Source organism: Hemicordylus capensis, chromosome 2, assembly GCF_027244095.1.
Source record: "Hemicordylus capensis ecotype Gifberg chromosome 2, rHemCap1.1.pri, whole genome shotgun sequence".
Taxonomy (NCBI): Eukaryota; Metazoa; Chordata; class Lepidosauria; order Squamata; family Cordylidae; genus Hemicordylus; species Hemicordylus capensis.
Genome location: NC_069658.1, coordinates 78,997,753 through 79,013,353, shown reverse-complemented (window position 1 = coordinate 79,013,353; position 15,601 = coordinate 78,997,753).

The window sequence follows — 15,601 nt, the reverse complement described above, 5'->3', positions numbered from 1 at the left end:
ACAAGGATATTTGTGTGTCTAAAGGCATATGTGCTGCATATGTCCTGCTTGTGAGCCACTCTATAGCCTACCTGTGCAGCTTGTGGAGGTGGGGCTGTTCCATGCAGGGACAAAGCCACCATTGCACCAAAGCTTTCAAAGAACCCGGGCCGTCATGCTCAGGGGCCATGGCTTGTGTCCCAGTCACAGCTTACAATTAATTAAAACAGAATTAAACCTTAAAATAATTTAACACTTAACACAGTGTTAAAACTGTTACAAATGTAAATCTAATTATAAACCTGGGTAAACAAATGTGTCTTAACTGCCTTTTTAAAAGTTGTAAGAGATGAGGAGGCTCTTATTTCAACAGGGAGCGCATTCCAAAGCCTTGGGGCAACAATGGAGAAGACCCATCCCTAAGTAACCACCTGACGTGCTGGTGGCAACTGCAGACTAACCTCTCCAGATGATCTCCATGGGTGGTGGGGCTCATTGCAAATATTTTCTCTTAAATACCCAGGGCCTAAGCAGTTAGGGCTTTATAGGTAATAATCAGCACCTTGTATTTGGCCCAGAAACTTATCCAGTGTAGCCAGCGTAGTTCTTTCAATACAGGCATAGTATGGTCTCTCTGAGATGACCCGGAGACCAATCTGGCTTGACCTGACATGGCTGTCCCTTGTCTATATATGGTCAATACATTGTGTAGTTATGCTGACACATACATGGTTACATAAGCAATTCTGTATCAATTCCTGTTTTGTGATCATGTATTAGATAAAAACAAGGTTGATGGCTGGTAGGATGATTTTTTTCTGCCTGGAGCATTCAGAAGCTTGGGATGGAATCTTGGTAGAGCACACTTGTTCTCTCAGCTGGGGCCTGACAGACAATGAAGCTCTCCACCTCATACCTTGTTCATAACATATTTATCATATGGTCATATTTATTTTTACTATTCATATTATTTTTATCATATTTATCATATGATCGCAAACAGGAGCACATTCAACTCCTGAAACTGGGTAGTACTTTTCTCCTACCAAGTTTATGATTGTGCCCTATAATCTAGACCTATTTCAGACTGATGTTAGGTCAGATTATGGGCTTGAGGCAGCCGTGGTTGGCCTGTTTGATTATCTTCTCCAGGGAACTGACAGAGGAAGTGTGACTCTGTTGGTTCTTCTGGATCTCTTGGTGGCTTTCAATACCATCAACTATGGTATCCTTCTGGATCGTCTGGGGGACTGGGGAATAGGAGACACTGATTTGCAATGGTTCTTCTCCTATCTCTTGGGTAGATTTCAGATGGTGGCAGTTGGTGAAAGTTGCTGTTCAAAATGGGGGCTATTATATGGAGCCCCCCAGGACTGCATTCCATCACCAATGCTTTTTAACATCTACATGAAACCACTGGATGAGTTTATCAGGAAAAGTTGATATTGGGTGTTACCACTATACCAGGCCTGCACAACATGCGGCCCGGGGGCCGGATGCGGCCCATGGGGCCTTTTTTCCTGGCCCCCGGGGCTATTTCCTCTTCCTCCCCCTGCTGCTTAAAAAACACCTCCTAAAAAAAAAAAATTCCAGCCGCTGCACGACCAAGGAGATGGCTGCGGGGGTGTGGGTGTTCTTCCTTGCCCTCCCCCACTGCAGCAGTGGCGCACAGCGGCAGAAACCAGAGCGACACTTGGGTCTGCCATTTGGCCCGGTGTTGCTTCCCAACTGCGAGGCGCGCCTGCGCAGTTAAGTCTCTATGTCTCTCTCTCTCTCACCCACCAAGACCGCCATTCTCTCTCTCTTTCTCTCTCCTACCAAGACTACTCCATTCTCTCTCTCTCTCTCTCTCTCTCTCTCTCCCCCCCTCTGCTCCATTCTTTCTCTCTCCCTCCCTCCCACCAAGACTGCTCCATTCTCTCTCTCTCTCTCTCTCTCCCTCCCACCGACTGCTCCATTCTTTCTCTCTCTCTCCCTCCCACCAAGACTGCTCCATTCTCTCTCTCTCTCTCTCTCTCTCACCCACCAAGACTGCTCCATTCTCTCTCTCTCACCCACCAAGACTGCTCCATTCTCTCTCTCTCTCCCCCCCCACCAAGACTGCTCCATGCTCACTCTCTCACACACCCACCAAGACAGCTGCATTCTCTCTCTCTCTCTCTCTCTCTCTCTCTCTCTCTCTCTCTCTCTCTCTCTCTCTCAGGCCAAGCCTCCTGCTGCATCCTTTCCATCTTTCTTTCACCTTCTCCATTCTTTTCCAAAATTATGAGAAGAGGTTCTCATCCCTCCCCCCCCCGCAAAGTGTTCCATGTTTTGTGTGACGATTTGGCAGAGGTGGAAAGGAAGAACAATGCATTTTATTATGTATTTTGTACAGATTGTATAATATTTATATTATTAGAATGAATTTTAATTCAACTTATTTCATATTAATTTAAATCAATCTTGGCCTGCCAGAACATCAAAAATTAAATATTGATTAAATTCATTTTGAATTCATTTTTAATTCATTTCACTTTAATTCAGTTGATTGGTTGATTGGTTGATATTAAGTGTTACTCTAATAATCAGCACCCTAGGAATTGACCTCGGCCCCCATGAACCAAGTCACGGTTGGTTTTGGCCCACCAGGTCATTTGAGTTGTGCAGGCCTGCACTATACTGATGACACCCAAATCTATCTCTCCATGTCATAACCTGAAGTATGGAACAGAACCTCATGTTCTGGATGGGGTTATACTTCCTCAGAATGAACAGGTATACAGTTTGGGAATTATCTTGGACCCTGGTTTCACCCTGGTGTCTCAGGTTGAGGCTATGGCCAAGAGCACTATTTATGAGCTTCAGCTGATATATCATCATCATCATCATCATCATCATCATCCTTTATTACAGTCGTAGACCAGCATAAAAATACATGTTAGAGAACACAAGTAAATAAAAGTGGAAATGGAAGGTTGTTACATATGTGATGATGCATATTAACAGTAAAAGAACTAATAGTACTTAGACTGTATGAGGGTGTTAAAATGTGATTTCTAAAAGAGCTAAACGTACTAAAATACTAAAAATGTAAATTCATATAATAATAATACTATTATTATGTTTAAAAATGCATAAAAGATATTAAAAGGGGACATAAAATAGCAGAGTTAAAAAAATAATATAATAGAGCTAAAAAGTCAGAGTAAAAATTAAATTGAGCATTAAGACCAATAAAAGGAGTAAACAGGGAGGCATGAGCAATTACAGAATCAAATCAGGCTAAAAAGCCTCAGAGCCCGTCATCTGCCAGCAGATGCCGATTGGAGCCGCACAGTATCTGGCAATGCTATAAGTTATGGTAGGCTTAAGGTCAGAGAGTAGCAGGGAACTGTAGAATTGTCTCGGATGTCCCAGAAACTTGCTTAACAGTGGAAGAATGAGAGAGACATGAATATCTCTATAGAATGAGCAGTATAAGAGGACATGCTCAGTAGTTTCGATCTGCCCTGAGCCACAAGGGCATAGATGGTCTGCAAATGGGATCCTTCTATAGTGGCCTTCTAGCACTGCTGAGGGGAGGCCATGGCAGCGAGCCAAGGTGAACACCCGTCTGTGGTTTGGGACCTCCAATTGATTGAGATATGCTGCAGGAGAAGCAGAATATCTAAGCCCGTCACTGATATAAAATTTTGGGACACTGCTAAGATCAGTTTGGTGCTCAATGTCTGTAATGCACTGCTTGATGGTTGCTTTTGCCTGATCATAGCCCATGCTGAGAAGAGTCAGGGTGGAGAGGCCCAGCGTAGCTATTTTGGCTTCAATTGTCTGTATCCAACTAGAAAGGTAGTCCTCGTGTAGGGTTAAGGGGACAAGGACAATTGGGCGAGAGGATAATCTCAGCCAATAACAAAGAACCTCAATCTTGATCAGGCCTGTCTCTTGTTGCAGAGTGGCACTGGAGACACATCTTGAAACATGGAGCTCTGCCCTCAGGAATTTAAATTGCGCCCATTCCAGGGTTGCAGTGTTGGGAAGGGGGCCCAACTGAGCACCACAGAGGAGTTGAGCTAGTGGCTTGGCTTTGAACAGTTCAAGTGCTGTGGGTAGATAATGGCCTCCTCTTGTCTGTAGGCATTGAAGAACAGCAGAGGAGCTTTTCTGGGCATTAAAAGCCACGTGTTCTCCATGGGCTTTTCTAGAGCCACCAGAGTAGGAAACTACTCCCAAGTACTTAAAATGGGCAACTTGCTCAATCTTATGACCTTCAATCCTCCAAGAGTAGATCTTGGGCTTCCTGGCAAAGGCCATAATTTTAGTTTTGTGATAATTAATCTCAAGGTGATCCTTCTTAAGGTGCAGCAACAAGGCCCTCAATGCTCTTCTAAGGCCAATGGGGGTCCTTGAGAGGATGGCTGCAAATCATCCGCAAATAACAATATGGTAATGTGTCTTGCCACAAGTTTTGGAGGGTGAAAGTCAGGACTGCTAAGCTGGCCCACCATAGAATTAATGTAGAAATTAAATAGAAGTGGGGCCAAAATACATATACAAAATAACTCAGAATACAGAAAACAAAATACAAAATAACTCAGACACCCTTCTGAGTTAGAACAGCCCTTGTGAGGTGGCCTTGTGGACTACATCTCACCTTGAGTGAGGTGTCTATATGCAGGGTGTGGAGAAGGTATAGCAGATGCTGGTCAATGGAGGAAGCCTCCAACTTCTCCCATAGTTTAACACGTGAAATAGAATCAAATGCTGCCTTGAGATCAATGAAGGCAGCATAAAGGGAGGTCGTCGTGCAAGAGGAATATTTCTCTATGAGGTGCTGTAGGACTAGGCACTGATCGATGGTGGAGTGCCCTTCCCTAAAGCCTGCTTTTTCCTCAGCAAGGAGATTTTCCTGTTCCAGCCAATCTCTAAGTTTCCCATATAGGTGTCCCGCATAGAGTTTGCTGATGGTATTGAGCAAACTAAGGGGTCTGTAATTGGTGGGATCGTCCCTCTTGCCCTTTTAAATATGAGGACCATGATCGCTACTCCCCAGTCCTTGGGAATTTGGCCATCCATATTGATATAGGTAAAATGTGATGCCAGTATAGGAGCCCACCAGTCCAGATTGTTTTTAACAGCCTCCGGAGGAATGAAGTCCTCTCCTGGAGCCTTTCCTGGTCTTAGTTGGCCGACTAGACTGTGGATCTCTGAAGTTGACATGCTGGGGTATCCTCAATGGCACAGGAGGGGCTTCTGAAGACTACGGCAGGGTCTTTGTATAAATCTTGAAAGTGTTTCTCCCAGATCTCTGTAGGGATATGACAGTCCAAGTGATTTGGGCCATACCTGGGAGAGTTCTTTGTTAGATGCGAGAACATAGCAGAGTCTTTGGCTCTAGTGGCCTCTTTCATGGCCTCTTTTTTCCTACGAGCCAGAAGAAGTTTATACTGCCTTTTCTGCTGGAGGAGATTCTGGGCAGCCCACAGTCCAGAGCCAGATTTGTAGACTCGATAGGTATTGGCAAGGGCTTTTTTGGCGATGACACAGTCCTTATCAAACCACTGCTTGGAGGCTGGTTGATGCTGTGCATGAGTCTCGCAGTTCTTACGAGAGAAAGGATCTGCTGTAATTCCTGTACTAGGGCGTTATTGGACTCCAGAAGTGCATAGATGGGTCACTGTTAAGTAAAGAAGACTGGATACACTGCAGGTGGTCAGAGGCAAGTAGCTCTCTCAATGCTTGATTCAGTTGTGGTGTCCATTTTGCATGGCAATTTGCTCCATCTGCCAGGGAAATAGAGGAATTATAGTGATCCTCCATGTGGGACTGAAAGGTTTCAAAAGTAGAATGGTTTCAAAAGTAGTGAAATGGGAAGGTGATCGCTGTCAAATTTGGGGACAACCTCAAATCTCTCCACTAAAGGAAGCATGTTCCCTGAGGTAATAAAGTAGTCAATCAGGCTCATTCTGGAGCCAGCAAGATAGGTAAACTCGGCGGGATGGTCATTTTCAAGCGAGCTATTCAGAATGGAGAGATTAAATCTGGTGGTCATTTGACTCCGACCCACATAATTTGACCTTTGATCCTTAGAAAGACGAGTGAGAGGGATCCCGTCAGGCTTGGGGCTGGGTGGATAGGCCCTCTGTTGAGTGTATAAAGTGTGATCGTCAGGACCCAACCTGGTGTTTAAGTCACCACCCATCACCATGCATTAGGAGTCGAGTGAAGGATATCTGCTACATAATTTTCAAGTTCAGTCCACATGGTTCTAACCTGTAACTTCCAACATTGGGGAGGGAGATAGATATTTATCATCAGCAATTTGCAGCGGCTGAATTGTACCGGAACTTCCATCACATATTGCTTGAGCGAGGGAAGCAGTTTCGAAGATGCACATAGAGAAGTAGCAACAAGTACACCCAGGCCACCCTTGTATCTGCTACAGCCAGCCCCAGGCACAGCTCCAACTGTACAAGAGAGGAAGCCATTGAGTAATAAATCCTTGGTTGTCCATGATTCCTGAATCAAAATAATATCATAGCAGGAAATATTGTCTCTGAAGGAGGGGCCTGGGACAGAGGAAAACCAAATTGCCACATTCCAAGATAAAAATCCAATTTTATTCTGCTCTACAGGTTGTCATCGGGTAGCAGGGGGAGCACTTTCAAGTTCTTGGGCACCCCCTGTTGCTTCCTTCCCTTCAACTGGCTGTCCTGGATCCAGTCCATTCAGGATGATAGGAGAGTCCAGTGTGCTCCGAAACTCTAGCGGGATATCTTGGGTATGTGGGTCAGCATTGTCTAAGAAAGTTCCTGGTCCTGGATCCTGTGATATAGTGTCTTCTGGGGCTTTCGAGATGGTCTGGGATCTCATATCAGGAAGGACAGCAGTGGGGATCTGGAAAGGCTTTGATCCTTGAGGGCTGTCTAGCACGTCCATAGTCTTCAGTTGGTCATCACTGGACAAGGGCATGTCAGATCCCAGTTCTTGTGCTTTGGATGATGCATCCCAAGTCAGCAGATGGGTGATATGAAGGCTCTGTAGGTGGTGGTATGGCTAGGGAGCTTTGTCCCCCCTTCTCATTGGTTGCCAAGATGTTTGTAGGAATCGGGACTTCCAACCCTGAGGCCAACTCTTCTGTTTCAGAAGAGGTCATAGCAAGGACCTGGGAGTTTCATGACATAGGCAGTCTGTCTGGAATGAGGAGGGCAGTGACACTGTCAAAGTGTGGGTCTGTGAACAGCAACACTCCTGGGTGTATGTCAGTTGTTGCTGGGTCCTCTGCCCTGAATATGCTAGGACATTTATTAGAGACAGGAGAGAGCCTGGAAGATTGTTCTTGGTCACAATCACTTTCCAAGTCCATTTCAGACTCTGTACCAGTAGCAAAATCTTCGACATTCACTTTTAGGAGTCTTTTAGGGGGTGATTTAGGGGATGATTTTATTTGAACTCCATTGATAACTCCTGGTCGGTTTCAGGGTCTGAGACTGAGTAGCCAGGTCTGTGTCTTTTTGGACTCAGTCTCTTTAGGAGAGCATTAATCTTGCTCTTTAGTTGTTGCAAATCATGATTTCTGCAGTCGGCCAGCAATGTAGAGAGGGTTGGCTGTGTCTTATCTTGGGTAAAAAAACTTGTTTTGGTTATATGTCATTGAGTGTACATTCCGAGCCTCAGTTAGTGTGGCGCTGCCATGGTTCAGAAGGGGCAGGTCCTAACTCACCCTGGTTTTAGCCCAACTTTCACTGTGAAAAGAGAAGAAAGGGTATCATCTACTGTCTATTTGGAAACACTTGAGATGTTTAATACTTTGGTTGAAGAAGGGCTTGTCGATAACTCAGCTACAAAGACACACCCCCCCCCCATATATGATATTAATTATTCTTGTGAACATCTTGGCTAGTAAAATGCACATGAAAACCTTAGAAAGGTGACAAAATATAGATGGAAACATTAAGCGATATTATAATAAGTATGTCCATATCAGATATTTCTGTCTTGCTAACGTAAAGTGTGTTCACAGAGGTATATTTCTAGAAGGAATGGTATTTCTTATTAATAGGGCACATTAAACTCATAGGACACTCTACTGATTGCTCCTTTGTCAGTAAAAAGAAGTTAGGTCAGAGGAAAAAAACCCAAAAATTTCAATTACATTTACAGCAGCAGCTGAAGGGGAACAAAATCAATGAAAGGAGCATACTTATTAGAGACCTGCAGTTGCCATAAAACTGAAACTAAATCACATTGACAGCATCTGAACTTCAGGTAAATTGCTTTGAATTCAGAATGGGTGCCTGGAGAAATAATGGAAATGATATTGCAGTTGTTGGGTGGGGGTGGGGGGAGATATAGACTGGGAGGGATATAACGTTCATATATCTGTTGCTGCTCTAGATTGTGTACTGTAGCCAGCAATTATAGACACATAACACTAATATGTGGACTTGTATTTTGTTAAATGGAGGACACTATTGTTTCTCAAAGAGGTAGAAACCCCTTTGTCAATTGAACTGGCTCATCTCAAGAAAAGTATAACATTTTAAAGCATAAGCCCTGTTGGTAACCAAAAAGGTGGCCCAGAGTTGAGCACAAGGTTTATTAAGCAATGATGGCCGAAGAACTATTTGTGAAACCTTTCATTTACCCCAGAAGACAAGGCCCACTATGGTATGCCATTTGACTTTTGTAATATTCTAAATGTATCTATTACCATTCATCAAGTCCAGCAAAGTTTTCCAATTGTATGATGTGTTTTTAAATGAATTCCTTCAGTTGCCTTTTGCTGTTTATTGGTGATGCAACATGGAAAGTCAGTGAGGTACCAGATGACAGAGGATAATTCCACTGGATTCCGAGTTAATTTAGTAATCCAAAAAAATCTTAACTTCTGTGCCATATTAGCTGTACAGACTTTGAAGAGCCTAGCAAATGATGATGGCTTAAGAAATTAGGCTCCATGCACCCACACTTTGCCTTGATCAGAGAAGCATCAGATGGAAATTCATCAGGGGCATCTCTAGGAAGTGATTGCGGAAGCTACACCTGTTAAATGTCTTCCTGAATGCACCCCTTCCCAGCCCAATGTTCAGATGAAAGGTCAAGGTGCTGAAGTTAAAATGTACACTTTAACTTGCAATTTCTATTCTTTTTAGAGCACAAATGAAAATGTAAAGCATCTTAACTCTCATCTTAAACTGAAGCTTTTTGGATTACTGAATTCCCAAGCATTTTAAAAAGGAAAATCTGATTAGACACTATGTGGAAGAGGTTACCAATACTGGTTAAGTTGAATCTTCCCATTCGTAGGCAGTATACCTCTGATGTAAAACCTCAGTGTTCAAAGGCAGTCTACCACCACCTTATATGCCCCTGCAAGTGCCCAGTCATCTCGCCTCTGCCTTCCATTCCCTGGTAAGTACAATTGCCATCTCACTGTCACCATACGTACCTTCACAAGTCCATTCACCACCCTTTCCCCATTGCCTCAAATAGCTTGTCAGGACCCCTGTGACCGTGCCACCGTCTTGTGCGTCCTCATAAACATTCACCCTACTTTGAGTTCTTTTTCCCAACCTGTTGCCATTTCCTTGCATTCCCTTGCAAGTTCATACACCTGTTCAAGTTCTTGTCCATCAGACCTGTTCCAGCTTGTTAGGGGAACAACCCCTTCTCAACTCAAGCCCCCTCTGTTTCAACTCTGTTTTTGGAAACAATGTTTCATTGTGAAACAGTCAATGCATTTCTCACATTTGGGCTGATCTAGACTCCCAATATTTCTGCAGGGCAAGTTAGGCAGGTGTCCAGAAATCTCTCTTGCAATATTAGATTGGATCAGTTTCAAATTGTGGCTCTTGAAGATGTGGACAAGCTGCTTGGAGTAGTACAGCCTATGGAGAGGAGAGCTGGTCTTGTGGTAGCAAGCATGACTTGTCCCCTTTGCTAAGTAGGGTCTGCCCTGGTTGCATATGAATGGGAGACTAGAAGTATGAGCACTGTAAGATATTCCCCTCACGGGTTGGAGCTGCTCTAGGAAGAGCAGAAGGTTTCAAGTTTCCTTCCTGGCTTCTCCAAGATAGGGCTGAGAGAGATTCCTGCCTGCAACCTTGGATTAACCGCTGCCAGTTTGTGAAGACAATACTGAGTTAGATAGACCAATGGTCTGACTTAGTATATGGCAGCTTCCTATGTTCATCTGATTTTTGGATTCTTGTCCAACGTGACTAATTTCATCTTGCAGGGAAGTTGTTGAATCTAGCCTAGTTGATATAATCAATACCTCACTGAGTTAGGGCAGGATGCCACCTTGTTTGAAGGAAGCCACCTTGTTTGAAGTTAGACCTCTTCTTAAGAAGCCCACTCTGGATTCCCTGGTGATGGATAATTATAGGCCTGTCTCCAACCTCCCATGGTTGGGTAAGATGATTGATAGGGTGGTGGCTGATCAGTTCCAAGTGGACTTGGAGGAAGCAGATTATCTAGATCCATTTCAAACTAGCTTTAGGGTGGGCTATGGTGTTGAGGTGGCCTTGGTTGGCCTGATAGATTACCTTCATCAAGGAAGTGACAGAGGGAGTATGACACTGCTGGTTCTTTTGGATCTCTCAGTGGCTTTCGATAACATCAACCTTGGTATCCTACTGGATCACATGAGGGATCTGAGGAGGCACTGTTTTACAATGGTTCTACTCCTATGTTGTGGATAGATTTCAGATGGTGGCAATTAGTATCAGTTGCTCTTCAAAATGGGAGCTACTATATGGAGTCCCTGACAACAATAGCATAGCTGAGAGTGCAGTGGTTTGCTTGTTTATGAATCTTTATGCTGCTGCGGTAAATCTACCCCCAAATCTGGATAAGTGTTGAGCATATCAATTTTCCAAAAACCATATCAGTGTCCGACAGGATACTTAGCTGCTGAAGCTGCTGTTTGAAGTGATTGCAGAAACAGTGTTTTGAGAGGTTTCCCCATTCACAACAATGGGGAAACCTGCAAAAATGCTGCTTCTTCAATTGCTGCTTAAAAACTGTGTTAGGGCTGCCTCTAAAGTCCACATCAACCGCAGCATACGACATTATAACTCCTTAACTCTGCACTTCATGTCAGCCACTAACAATTAGGGATGTGCATGAACTGAGGTTCGAACCATGGCTTGAGCACTTTCAAGGAAATGGGACAGAGAACCTTAAAAAAAAGAGAGAGCACATCATTACCTGCTCTCCACCACCCCATGCAGCTTACTGCTGGGGTGTATCTCAATAATGCCTATGTGGTGCCATATCTCAATAATGCCTACGTGGTGCCAGCATGCACATGGTGTCCACGCATACCTGAATGCTCCTGTGGGGTTTCTGTCACCCTTGAAGCTCAGTGGGTGCTGAAGGATCTCCTCCAAAAGACCAGGCAGAAACATGGGGTACAGAGGCAAGCATGCCATTCATGAGCCAGGAAGCTAGAAAAAAATCTAAAGGTGGTCCGATCTCAAAGGACCAGTTACCTGATGCAACCAAGTGTGGTGCACAGGTTGGACTGGGTACAGGTTGAAACTGGAGGCTGGAAGTGCCATGGGCAGGTACAAGGGCCAAGGCACAGACAGATGGAATAGCCAATGCTAATACACAAGTACACACAGGTCATGGAAGGAACGCACATGGCTTGATGGGGCTTGTGATACAAATAGGCAGAATCCTGCCCTGGGGTGAAACTCAGACCACAGCTCTTTGCAGATGTGGGTGACATCCACGACGGACAAAATAATACATTTTGTCCTGTTCAATCCTAGGTGGGTGTTCTCTAAGACACAATGGCTGTAATGGTTCTGAGTGAACTGTATGGGCTAAGGGAGAATGAGCGGACCTAAAATTCATCTGCTGACTGGGATGATCCATCCAGGTGCAAGATAAGAATTACTTTAGGAACTAATGACCTGTCCCTGCCAACAGACATCAGCCCATTAGTGCTGGTGATGGCTGGGTGAGAATGAGACAGCTTTTAATCTGTGTTTGTGTAGCAGCAATTAACACTGCCATAGCTAACAATGGAGCTGTTAACTATTTCTTAGGACAGAGTAATTCCAACTCATGTCTGCTTCAGCCAAGCAATCTCTTTTGTTGAGAAGCGATGAGAAGCACCATCCACTTTTGACCTGGGGATTGCTACCCCAAACTGCTTGTGCCAAATGACTGGCTTAGGAGTTTTCTGTATATGGACGGTTGAAGGAAAGTCATGCTCCCATAAGTCCCAGCCAAGATGGAGTCTGCAAGCCTGCATAGCCAAAGCACAGAGTGGGGTACTTCTTGTAGCCCCTAAACAAGCAGTTCTCTTAACATGTCCCCGCAAAAAGCTGCATGGGATGGTGGAGAGAAGATAAGGACTTATTCTCTTTTTTATTAAAGTTCTCTGTCCCATTTCCGCAAAAGTGCTCAAACCACAGTTCATGCACATCCCCACTAACAATTGCCAGGCATATGGACCTTAAGCATATATACTAGAGTACATTTCTGTGTAAACTTTCAGGAACTTCACATAATACTCTTATGGTTAATACTCTTTCTATTTTTAAAGGAGATAATTCCAATTGTCACCACATATCCAATTATACAATGGTATTTTAGTAACAAATTGTAGCCGACTTGGTATATGCCCATTTGAAAATGTTCAGCAATGCTAAATATTTGTTTTATCATGTGATTTCTCTTTAGGAAAGCATGTTGCGAGTGATCTTAAAAATGCCATTGTCTTTAGACATCACAAGCCTTAAAGGCAGAAAGCAACAGGCAAGTGAAGCTCTTGTTCTCTTCCTTGATCTATATAGTCAAAATCTCAAAGCTGAGTGGTATTTTGAGAACTGAATAATTTCATTTGATGGAGAGCCCTTGAGGGATGTTAAAGAAACTACCTTGCCATTGTTTAGAGATCACTTGCCTTTCATGTGTAAGCCACTCATGCTTTGAATATACACACAATCCCCTTTTCATTCTCAGTTGTCAGAATGACCTGCCCTATTTCAGTATCCGTATTTACCTGGCTACAAGAAAGTCAGGAAATTGTTCTGTGCAGCCAAAAAAACCACACCTGTATTTATGTTTTTCAGTTTGTTTCTCTCCTATCCCATGGCTCAGGGCAATAAATGATATGATGTTAATGGCAAAGTAAAAATAGTAAAACAAACCTAGGAACTAAATACTAGCTTAGATGAAAAACTGCTTCCGGATGAGACTGAAGGCCAACAGCAATTTAATGTAGGAAATCTATGAACGAAGCTCCCAGTGGGTTTTTTGTTTTTTTTTTAAGATAAAAGCAGCCACATGGTTTCCTGAATTGGATCAGGGAAGTGGTTCTGTGGGGAGTAGTTTTTGTTTTCTCCTATGCTATTTTTCTGATCAAAATGTCCACTTCCTAAAGCTGCGGAGGGAAGAACTGTGCCTGTGTTTTATTCCTAGGGGTCTAGGAGTGGAATGGGGGCACAGCATGGAGGATGGCATCTCCATGTGGCTGCTTTTAAACTCTAAAATAAAGGCTGGAGACCTGATCAAGGACCTTCTCCCTCATCATATCTGTTTTGCTCAGAATGCATGTTTAGATGAACCTCCACAGGAGAATTATATTAGTAAGAAATAAAGAGCACTTTTAAATTGTTCCTCTTACATTTAATTTTTGTCCATGAATGGCATAAAGGGGACACTCTCAGATTATGGGGGATTTAACTGAGATCTAAAAGATGAATTTTATCTAATCACGTTTGAGCTTTGTTACCCAGTGCTTTAAAATGTGTATAGAAGAATATAGAATTCCATTACAGACCCTTTAGCACTATTTTAATATGTCATTTAGAACAATTGTTCTCCAACTTCTTTTCTTGTGACGCAGTTTAAGGCAATGACTTCTTGCAACTCAAAAGAATAATTTATTCTCAAACAGGTTTTCATAAAATCACAGTAGGGTAGTACTTGCTGTTTGAACTACTTAAATTTAGCAGTCCTATTGGAAACACGCTATCTGTCCTATATCTGAATGACTGCAATGTTACTTTAAAAATATTGCTGATGATATGTGTAGAGATATTTAGCCAGGGACCTAATATATTAACCAGGACCCAGTAATGGGTCAGTCTCATGATCCAGTACTGGGTCATCATCCATACTTTGAAAACCACTGATTTAAATAGTCCTGCCCTCAAGATTTGTACCATTGCATTCTGAATAATCTGTAATTTTCAGTTTCACAGGTGGTCTCATGAACTGATCATTACAGAAGGCTGTTCTTGAGGAAAGTGGATGCCTAAATCTTAGCAAGAAGTCACAATGGGCCACATGTTGTGCAGCCTTATGTGGGCAGTGTTGATCCACCAGTACTACTGGGAGCTTGTAGTGAAGTGCTGGCAGTGTTTGATCAGGGTATTTGCAAATACTTTGATCAGTGCTGCTATCACACTACAGAACTCCTAGTTAGATTGGAAACGTATTGCTTGACCAATAGCAACAAGTTTCCAATATAACTAGTAATCAGAGTGTGGCCATGCTAATAGAAATATTTGCACTCTTGTGCAAAAGCACAAGACTGCTAGCACTTTGTTACAAGTCCATATCTGCATGGGTAGATTGGCATTGCCTGTTGCTAGGCTGTGCAAGACATGGGTCATTGTTTCACTATGTATGCTGGTAAAATATGGCCGCAGGCTTTGCTGCAGACTTCTTGTACAAGCAGAATATAGGCCAACCCTGGTATCCACAGAGGTTCTGTTCTCAGTTATAACCGTGGATAATGAAACCCCAGATACCAAGTCATTGAGTCAATGGAGCTCAGGTGGTTAGTGTCATGAGCTTGTCTGTCCACTGGCCAGTCCAAGAACTTTCTATTGGAGAAGCCGGTAGCTCCGGAGTTGTTCCGTGTCTGCAAAGAAGCACAAGAGAACTAATCACTACCGAGTACCCAGTCCACACTGTCCCCCCAAGACCCAGGCTGCTCACCAGATTCCAAATGTTCTGAGCCCAGAGTCCAAGGCGACACAGAGGGAGATGTAAAGGCTGTTGATGAGTCTTCTTTAGCAGCCAGTTCGGGAGGAAGCTATCCGAAGCCTAGTTCAGGAATCAGGTTACAAGCAGGAGAGGCTGGGAACACAGGAGTCTGATCACGAAGCCGGGGGGTTCCACATAACCAAAGGCTGGAGATGCAGCAAGCTCAAATGACGCGTTGCTTCCATCAACTTGTTCGTTGCCTGCCGGCTAATTTATAGTCCTTGACTAATTGCTCTCCTCCTCTGGCCAGCTGTTAGAGATTCAGTGTTTACCTTGCCTGTTGAGGGGGCACTGACTCCTTCTGAGTCTCTGCACCTGCTGTTGGTGTTTTGCACGTCTCCGCTTTTGGAGGGTTAATGGTTGATCATCCTCCGGCTCAGAGTTTGACTTTTCACCCGCCATCTCCTCTGCTCCCGACAGGCCTTCTTGTCTTGAACCTTCACCCTGGCCCTTCTCAGCTGCTCTTGTGGCCTGACACCCGAGCTCTCCCCCTCAGCTTCTCCCACTGCTGGAGGGTTGCCAGCCTCCGACTTCTGCTATCTGTGGGTGAGGGAATGACAGTTAGGTTCCTGGAGGCCCTGTAAAGGGTGGGGGGATGGTGACAAAAGGCCTTGAAAACTGCTTT